The 10,160-nt window shown below is 32.2% G+C and overlaps 1 non-coding gene across 1 annotated transcript; it reads right to left on the bottom strand.

Moving 5' to 3' along the window:
- Positions 1-9,303: 9,303 nt before the first annotated feature.
- On the bottom strand, positions 9,304-9,376 carry TRNAL-CAG (transfer RNA leucine (anticodon CAG)). Its single transcript has one exon. It is a non-coding gene; the product is annotated as a tRNA-Leu (tRNA).
- Positions 9,377-10,160: the final 784 nt, after the last annotated feature.

The raw sequence follows: 10,160 nt of genomic DNA, 5'->3' as shown, positions 1-10,160 counted from the left end.
TTTAAAATTAAAAATTAAAAAGAGAAAAGCTCTAATTTTTCTGCTATTACTCAAGACTAGTAAGATTGTTCAAATAATTGTTTATCTTTTCTATAACAAGTTAATAAGATTGTTTTTGTTTGATGTCCATTGGGAGTCTATTCCCGAGCTCTATACCCTTATGCTTCAAGCTTTTATTTCTATATCTGGAGAAGTTTTCCGTATGGAAGTTATTTGTTGTGCCACGAGTTTTTACGTTATTATTTGTTGTTTGAAACCATCCTTGAATAAAGTCAGGGTAATAACTAATTGTTATTCTGTACATGAATTTCAGCAGTTCTAGGTGGTAATTATGTTGCAGAGACGTAATATTAGCTTTTGCGCTGGCAAATGTAAGTGAGTCAAATTTTTGCGCTTTAGCTATCATCTTGATACACTCTTCATGTTTTGCAGTTCCCCTGCTATGTTTACAAAGCATTCGTTAAGCATGTTTGCTACAGTTTCTGGATCTTTGTTTTTATTGGCCTTGTGTTCCATCTCCGTTATAAGTTTGGTATTCTTTTGCTTGAGGTATGGCTTAATGGTTTTCCAAATATTGGTCGTTTCATTACTGCCGATTCCAATATTAATTTTGAAGTATCTTGTCTTCTCTTTATGGATAAGAGCGTTGACCAAGTTTGTCTGTTTCCTGTACATATTTTGGTACTTTTCCTTATGAGCATGGTTTACTGTTCTTGTCTTTGTCTTGAATTTGTCTCTTATGTGAATATGATGTTTTATATTTGAGGTTAGCCACGGGGCGCTTTTAGTAGATACATATTTTCTCTTAGCGGGGCATGTTTGTCCAGGTGGTCAATTATTTCATTTTGTAACATCTGTAGGCCCCTTTCTGGGCTGTCAATGAATTACTTAACCTTGTTTAATTTTGTATGGAGTTCTAGAACGAACTTCGAGGTAATTTTTTATGCAGTTTTATACTCATTTTCTTCCTTATGATCCATGGTCAGATGCTCCACATGCCTCTGTGATTCGTTCCGGGTGATTTGCATAAATATGATCAATCAAACTTTTTGAGTTTAGGGTAATTCTGATCGGGGATGTTATCATTTGTATGAAATTCCCCAGTGTCTTGAGAGGTAGTCTTGCCTTTGCCGATAGCGTGGTGGCCTTGAGGTTACAGTTCGTGTCCCCTATGATCAGAATTTCGTTGTTTGTCTTAATCAGTAAGAAATCAATGTTATTCCTTAGTTTAATGCCATAGACTGTATTATTAAAGAAAATTAATTAGATTTCAACCGAGGTTATCGACTCGCGAACAGACAGCGCTTGGATTCAAGCTTACTTAACTTTCTACGGAGTATTTCATCCATAAAACTTTATATAGAATTACTCAAATTTGTTTTCAACCACTAAACGCTAAAAAATGCGAGTTTCGAACGTGCTGTCAATTTCTAATAAAACAGGGCATCATTGAAAAAATCGTAATTCGAGGTATTTTTGAAAAATTAAAACTAAATATATTTAACATAAAAGTTTCTGAATGAAAAGTAGAAAAGGACCTAATATAAAGATCTTATGTTCATTTAAAAACGTTTTGAATCCTAAGGAATTTATAAGTTTTGGAATATACGGTCCAGAATTTGGCTTTTTTTTTATAAAAATGCCATGTTATTTCAATGGGAAGTTTCGGGTTTTTTTCCAAAAAGGCTGATTAATTTTATGTTAATGAAAACCACCCTTAGCAAATTGACCTTTTATAAAATAATCTATTAGACGGATCTCTTCGAAATTTTAGTTAGTTGATATTGTGAGTAAATTCTATTTTGTGTTTCATTTGACATATTACATCTATAATACTTTTGTAACAACAATTTTTCACTTTCTTTGCTTTAAAGGAAAATTTGAAGAATTTATGATTCATCTTGAGTTTAACTGTGAAATTTTCATACCCGAGATGGCGATTTTTCGTCTTTTTTCTTTGAATATTAAAAAACTTCCTCAACAAAACGCATGAAAAAAGATTACAATTTTTGATGTAAACCTGTTTAAATGAAATGTTAATAAAATCCAGTATTGTGTCTAATTGTTACTATTTACACCTGTTATATGGACCCGTCTTCCAATGGGTTTTGTGTTTATGCTTTAGATAAAAACTGGATAATTTCCGAAGGTATCGTATAACACATTAAAAGAGCCTCGAATATTTGATATCAACCGGTCCTGTTTCATTGAAATGCATAATACACCTCATTTTTGTTCAGTTTTGAACTCTTATATCCATCATGGGGAGCCTTTTTCATGCGGTTTTTCATTATGTTTCTAGTTAGTAGTCTTTGTAAGTAAATAAAATCAATTTTCGATATATTCCCGTTGAATTGTAATTTTAAAATCACCCATTTTAAACTATTTTTCAGGTGAATAGTAAACTCCGTAAGGTGTCGTATGTAAAATTTTTAATATATACTTTTTTAATTGAAATTTATAATTTGCAACATTTTGTGTCTCATTTTGGATTTTCACAGCCTTTGTGGGGACCCTTGACCCAACGGTTTTTCATGTTTTTTTACTTTAGGTGGAAATAATACCATTCCTTAAGGTTTCGTATAACGCAGTAGCAAGAGCTTTGTACTTTTGATATCTACCTGTTTAATTTAAATTTGTGATAAATAAAATTTGAGTTTAAAATTGACTTACTACATTCGCTGTGGAGACCCTTTTTCCAACGGTTCTTTGTCATTTTCCTTGTGGATGAATAATAGTAAACTTCGTAAGGTATGATGTCTAAAAGTTTTGATATATACCTTTTTAATTGAATATTATAATTTACACCATTTTGTGTCTAATTTTGGATTTTAAGCCCTTTACGGGGACCTTTGACCCAACGGTTTTTCATGTTTTTTGATTAAGGTGAAAATAATGCGATTTCTTGAGATATCGTATAACGAAGTTGAAATAGCTTCGTATTTTTGATATCTTCCTGTTTAATTGATATTTGTGATAAATAAAATTTTCTGTTTAAATTTGACTTACTACATCCGCTATGAGGACCTTTTTTAACGCTTTTTCATTATTTTTCTTTTGGTTGAATAATAGTAAACTTGGTTAGGTGTCGTAACTAAGATTTTTGATATATAATGCACTATATATAAGGGCTGTGCGAGTCTTGATTTTTTGGTTTCGAGTCGAGCCTCCCGCCTCTCTTTTTTCGGTTTTCGAGCTTCGAGCCGAGTCTCGAGTTTCTTATCGAGCATCAAGCCTTTAGCTGCATGTTCAAAATCTGGTTTCGGGCTTTTAACGCGCCTTAAATTTCTATGGCGAGCCTTAACGACTTTCAATTTTAGCTCTTAATTTTCAATGCTTCTGTTTTATACATTCAATTACTTTCCTTAGGAAAGAACACTATTAAGTCGTAAATATAACAGATATACTTTTTAGACTATAAATACACTTGAATACTATTATCACTTTTGTAATTCCCTTTAAACAGAGAAAAAAACCACATGAAAATTGTTAAACATAAAATTGGATTTATTAATAATAATAATAATTTTAGATATTCCTCAAAAAATCGAGCGGTTTTAAGTGTAATAGGAGATAGCTCGTGAAATTTTTGACGAAAAATTGTATAACCGTTATAACAAGGGTCCTCATAACGCGTATAAGCAGTCAAAATTAAACACAAAAAGGGATTAATTCTCAATTTGAAAAATAGAGGTATATATCAAAAATTTTAGCCTATTTTAAGTACACCATTGGCCATCTATTTAGTTAATCTTAAAACATATGAAAACCCTTGGAACAACGATCAGCATAACGGACGTAAACAGTTAGAGACGAGATGGAACATTTCTGGATTTCAAGTAAATAAGATATTGAAAATACAAGACAATATATTATATGTTTTATACCTTTGAAACAAAATTTCAAATTTCTGTGCATAGCATTATGAAAAAACTAAAAACCGTTGATTCTGGAGGTAAAAAGTCAAAGTTAAAAACAGATCCAGATTTATTCTAGATTTCAATTAAACATTATATCTAAATTATGATTCTAATTTACTGCGTAATTCAGAATCTTATGAAATTATCTAGTTTCATCCAAATACTAAAAAACATTTCATATGGATTTATTTTAAATTTCAATTTAATATGTTTATATATTAAATTCGAGGCTATTTTCAGTGCGTTGTACCTTAGGAGATTTAATGATTTTCAAAAAAAATTTAAAAATTATGAAGAAAAGGGTCCCAAAATCGAATATAAAACCTCAACACCAAAAACATTTTCGATTGATTTTTAAGTCTAAGGAATTTGGAAGATAGAAGAAATACCTGGCTTGATTAAGTGTGATATTCATCTAAAGCAAGACCACGAAAACCAGTTGAAAAAAGGTCCCCATATCAAATATAAAAACTAAAATAAAACACAAAGTGTGATTTATTCTCATTTTAGAAAAACAGATGTATATCTGGATTACGATTCTTACATAGTGCATTACTTGATAACTTAAGAAATTATCTAGATTAATAGAAACTAAAAGAACATGAAAAATCTTTGGAACTAAGATTGCCACTGCGGATTTAAAAAGCCAAAATTGAATTTTCTCTTTATTTCAAAGAAAATTGTATATATCAAAAAATGATAGGTAAATTTTAGTGCGTTGTACGACACCTTAATAAGAAATATAATGAGAAACCCTTAGAAAAGAGGTCCTAATACCGGATGAAGAAAGTCGAAATGAAACAAAAAATTGCATGTATTGTAAATTTTAATTAAATAGGTAGATATCAAAAATTAAACGTACTTGCGATACCCTAAACCTTTCGAAGCTCACGTATTTTAATCGAAAAAAATTATGGAAAAACGTTGGAACGAGGGGCCACATAGCAGATGTAAAAATTTAAAATTACATACAATATGGAATGAATGATACATTTCAATTATAAAGGTATATATCAAAAACTCGAGTCTATAGATAATTCTTTTAAATCGAACCCATTGTTTAGGTTTAAGTTGAACCTGGTCCTTGGTCACCCTCAAAACATCCATCATTTTTATAATGGGCACCATAGTGTCAGCCTTTTGTCCAATTCTGAGATTGCCTATAACTTTGATGGCTCGTTTGACGTGCGTTTGTAAGTTTCGATAGAAATGTATCCCTTAACATCTTCGGGTGGGACTACACTCTTAATTTGAAGTGGTTCCTCGGAATCTACATAAGCAATAAACTTCCTCATTTATAGTAATTTTGTCAATTTTTCTTTCAAAATTTTGCATAATTTCGATCATTGACTCCAGGAAGTAATGTTTGTTGAGTAATTTCTGCAGAGAACTGAACATCTCCATTTGGAAAAGAGTTTTCATCAAACGCATAAAACTTCCAAAGTCATTAAGAAAAAGGATCCCAAAATCGAATTTAAAAACTCACACCAAAAACATATTGGATTGATTTTTAAGTCTAATGAATTAGGAAGATGCGAAAAAATGCGTATTTTGTATGTATTTGTATTATTATGTATAATTTTCATCTAAAGCAAAGTGCACAAAAAGCTCAAGGAAGTGAAATCCCCACATCGAACGTAAAAATTCAAATAAAACACAAAACGAGATATATCCTCTATTATAAAGCAGAACATTAGTTAAAGGGTCTGATAGTAGAACATAATTCCAGAACATTGTTGGTTTAATCTAGCTTTATGGACAAACCATTTATGGTTAATTTTGACTGAATCGATTTTCAAACCATAATACACCTAAATTTAAACTATTACTGGTATGATGTTTTAGTTTAAACCATGAAGAAACCATTTTTAGACATCTAGTTTCTACAGTGTGTAGCGAACTGAAAGTGGGCTGGAGCGATCGTTAAGTAGAAAAGTAAATCATATTATAAATTTATGTTAAGAAACTGTATAAATTGTACAATATACACATTGTATAGACTTTCCATTAAGGTATTGTAGAAAACAGTAGATTCACAATTCAAACGCCTTTACAAGATTTTCTTAAAACTTTAATAGAAACTTAGCAAAAATCGTATAGAAAGTTGTGGAAAATAAGTTAAAAAATAATTTATAAAATTTCAATAAAATATGCTTATAGAATATTAACATAACACTTACAGAAAAACGCATGGTTTTGTTTTATATAAAATCTATAAAATGAAGATATAGAAAGTATATAGATAAGTCAATAGAAATATCAATTGGAATAGAGCCCCTTACGCACTACACTCTATTGAATTTTATATATTTTTATGGAAATTTCATAGAAAATTTTCGTACGGGCAATAGTCAGTGAGAGGGCTTCAACTGGACTACAATTAGCAGAGGCAGCGCTGACCCCGATTCTGCTTTATTTTAGCCAGCTGGTTACCGAGTTGCAGTTTTTTATATATATTGGATTCATTGCTGCACTATTACTGCCTGATAGCCCAAGCGCAGCGAAGAAGAAAACTATTCTGGTTTTTTTTGGTAAGGCTCGTATCCTTTTTGCAAGCCCACATTTGACTGGTGTAAATATTACTTCTACTTTCGTGCGTAGAAAAAAATTTAAAATAATTGGAGTTTTATTTTTACTTTTACTTTTGGCCCGTTTTGGGTATAGAAAAATGCGATTTAATTGAATTATCAATGCGACTGTCAGTTCACGTACACTGTTAGAAAAAAAGGTGTTTCATGGGTGTTCGGAAATACCTCGAGGTGTTTATACACTCTTTTTAGAGTGTTTTTTAGCTGAGATGGTGTTTTCTCCTTAAAAAGGAGCTAGTTGACTCTTTTAAGGTATTTTTTAAGGAAATGGTGATTCACTGGTACGTATAAACACCTTTAGATGTTAATTGACCCCTATCAATTTTTTAAAAACGGAAATAGTGTTTTTAATATAAATCTGTTTGAATGGTGCGAATAAACACCTTTGGGCTTGACTTAACACTATTTAGCTGATATGGTGTTTTTTTTTTAAGTGAAAGGTTTTTGATATGACCTTAGAGGGAAATCACCTATTAATTCTACCTGCATAGTGAAGCATTCCAAAAATATCCCAAAGATTTTAAAAATTGCTTTGGACTACCTTATACTAAATATTTGAAAGAATTCATACTTATTATGAATTTTCAATCATTGGAAAATAATTCTCGAAGAGTTCAATATGCTGGAATTTCTTGGAATTAGAGTAATTCATAAAAAATACTTTAATTTCCCCTTGACACAGGTTTTTATCTCTCCGAGTGACGATGACGTCACGGAGAGGTATTATACTGGACGTATCTGTGTGTCTGAGATGAAACAGAACTTTATAGCTACACAACTACTAAAAGAATCGTAATGCCGAAAAATATTTAAAATATTTCCATTTAATATTCTGCAAAAAGAAAATATTATCGTTTTGTAAGATATCTTTTCATCCTACTCGCTATATATTAACTTTGATATGCGTGTACCGTTTCGATTCAGATGCAATCTTCATTACTCGTTCTATATAAACTCTCACTTTTGTCATTCCAAAGAAAGAAGTTGATCTTAAATAATTAAATAAATATAAGTGATATTAATTATTTTAATAGTCAGTATTTTACGTTAATTATAGTTAAGTCGGTTTAAGAAACTTAATTCCTAAAATAATTTTCAACATAGCTATCTTTAACGTTATACTTCTAGGGAACACCTATATCAGAACTTTTGTAAATTAAGGGTTTAAAAGGTGATTGATTCACACTAAGAGGTAAGAAAGTGCGCAATTGCGTGAACCTTTGGTGAAAGCTCTGCCATTGGGAGGCTAGACGTTTCTCGTAACCCCAGCCGCTCGACGCGTGTGGCGTATGTGGTGTACACGAAAGACTATTGCATGGTGTTGTTGTTAGAAGCCATTAGATACCGGTTGGCATTGGGTGAAACAATTGGTGGCTAGACAGTAGATGAAGGTGTAACGGATAGTTAATTATTGACGTTAAATAATTTGGATATAGCAACGAAGTAACATTTTTCGAATTTCTGTATACTGCGAACGCGGTCCGGAAATTGCGAACACGTTTGCTTCGATTTGCCAACTGCGAACACGGTGCCAGACAGACACACAGACACGTCCAGTGCAATACCTCTCCGTGACGTCATCGTCACTCGGAGAGGTAAAAATTTTACTTCATTACGCAATCTCCACACTTGTTTTTCTAATGGTATATACGAAATACACGTTTATCTGTACTTATTGGCTTCTGACAACACCATCTGTGTATTATATAAAAACGTCTTGGTTTGGACCAAGGCCGAAAAAACAAACGATATGTGTGGGGTTTATCAATTGACTGAAGTTTCAGATATTGAAATTTTTTTCTAGTTATTTTTATCCACTCAATCCTTAATCAATATTTAATTCAATCAACTGATTTTACTGTTAATCGATCTAGTCCCTCTAAATTAATTGAAAAAATTACATATCTACTCTTTTTCAAGAACAATTACATTTTCCGAAAACATTTTATCATGAAATTAATTGTTCTTGAAAAAGCGTAGATATGTAATTTTTTCAATTAATTTAGAGGGACTAGATCGATTAACAGTAAAATCAGTTGATTGAATTAAATATTGATTAAGGATTGAGTGGATAAAAATAACTAGAAAAAAATTTCAATATCTGAAACTTCAGTCAATTGATAAACCCCACACATATCGTTTGTTTTTTCGGCCTTGGTCCAAACCAAGACGTTTTTATATAATATCTGTCACTTCAGACTTAATGTAATTAAATTTTGAATAATTATGTTTGCTTTACCGTCATACATTTGCACTCTAAAATATAATGGTGCATTCAAACACCATATATGCAGTTTTTTCCAGTGTCAAAAAAGACATCATTTAGGGTGTACTTTAACCCCATTTCTATGATCAATTCACGCCATTTACTAATATTATTTGGAAGTATTAAGGAAATAATAGGCATTTAGCACCATTTACAGTGGGTTTTAACATCTTTTTTTGACAATCTGTTGAACTTCTAATTATACTTAGTTTAATGGTTTTAAAAGTAGGGAAAAAGTATGCTACCTATGTCACATTATTAAACCAAGTGAAGTGAAATAATTGTTAAATATTTATTATAACCACTACACCACAGACACGTGGTAAGTCTAAGTTTTCCAAGAGATCTAACTAATTATTATGTCCAATCACGATGGTTAAAACATGTATCTAGTATCTACCTGGGCTCGAACCTGGGACTTTCCGTGAGTGAAGCGGACGTGATAACCACTACACCATAGATACGTGGTAATACTGAGTTTTCCAAGAGATCTAGCTAATTCAAGCGCCCAATCACGATGGTCAAAACATGTATCTACCAGGACTTGAACCTGGGACCTTCCGCGTCTGAAGCGGACGTGATAACCACTGCACAATAGATACGTGGTAGCACTGAGTTTTCCAAGAGATCTAGCTAATTCTTGTGTCCAATCACGATGGTTAATACATGTATCTGCCAGGGCTCGAACTACCGCCCTCTCAGAATTAGTCGAGCCCCAGTTAGAAAAGGTAGACGCGTGTCACTAGACCGTCTTAATATTATTAGTCGGTTTAGCAACGGCATTTCGTTTTCTAACTGCTCTTCGACTAGTTAGTTTTGAGTCGGCTTGAAGGCCTTGTTATGATTATTCGAGTTCGCCTTGACTATTCAATGGCTTGGACATGAAGTATGGTCGACCGACAGTCCGATAACACTTCGGACCAATTGGTAAGGATTGGTGTCGGCCTGACTAGTTTTTGCTAGTGGAGACGAGGCACCAATCTGTATACTTAGCCTTTCCACCACCAATTCTGAAAATGTTCATTGTAAACTTAATTATTCTCAGTTTTGCTGCCTCGAAATATCAGATGCAACAGTTCAGACTGAACATAAAAAGACACAATGTTTTGTGGATTTTGTTATTAAGTTTAATCGAGAAAAATTTTGTCAATTTATATTTTATATTATTAGTTGCGAAAACGATACTGTACTTCTCTTTCTAGAGTGTATAACCTTTCGGTCTCTTCTTCTGAAAGTTACCAATGTAGATCCTTTTAATTGCGGCTCAGTTACCATCCCAGGCGTTTGCTCTTTCATTTTCCGGAAGAATTATCTAAAATCAAACACTATCAGTACTATCACATCAAACTATTATAAGCTAAGCGAGAATCAATCTTTCGGTGCCAT

The sequence above is a fragment of the Phalangium opilio genome, unplaced genomic scaffold (assembly GCF_054372755.1).
Source record: "Phalangium opilio isolate 3A_F unplaced genomic scaffold, DU_Popi_V2 ptg000060l_1, whole genome shotgun sequence".
In the NCBI taxonomy this organism is placed as follows: Eukaryota; Metazoa; Arthropoda; class Arachnida; order Opiliones; family Phalangiidae; genus Phalangium; species Phalangium opilio.
Note: the sequence above shows the minus strand (reverse complement) of the source record. Positions and strands in the feature narration are given on the sequence as shown.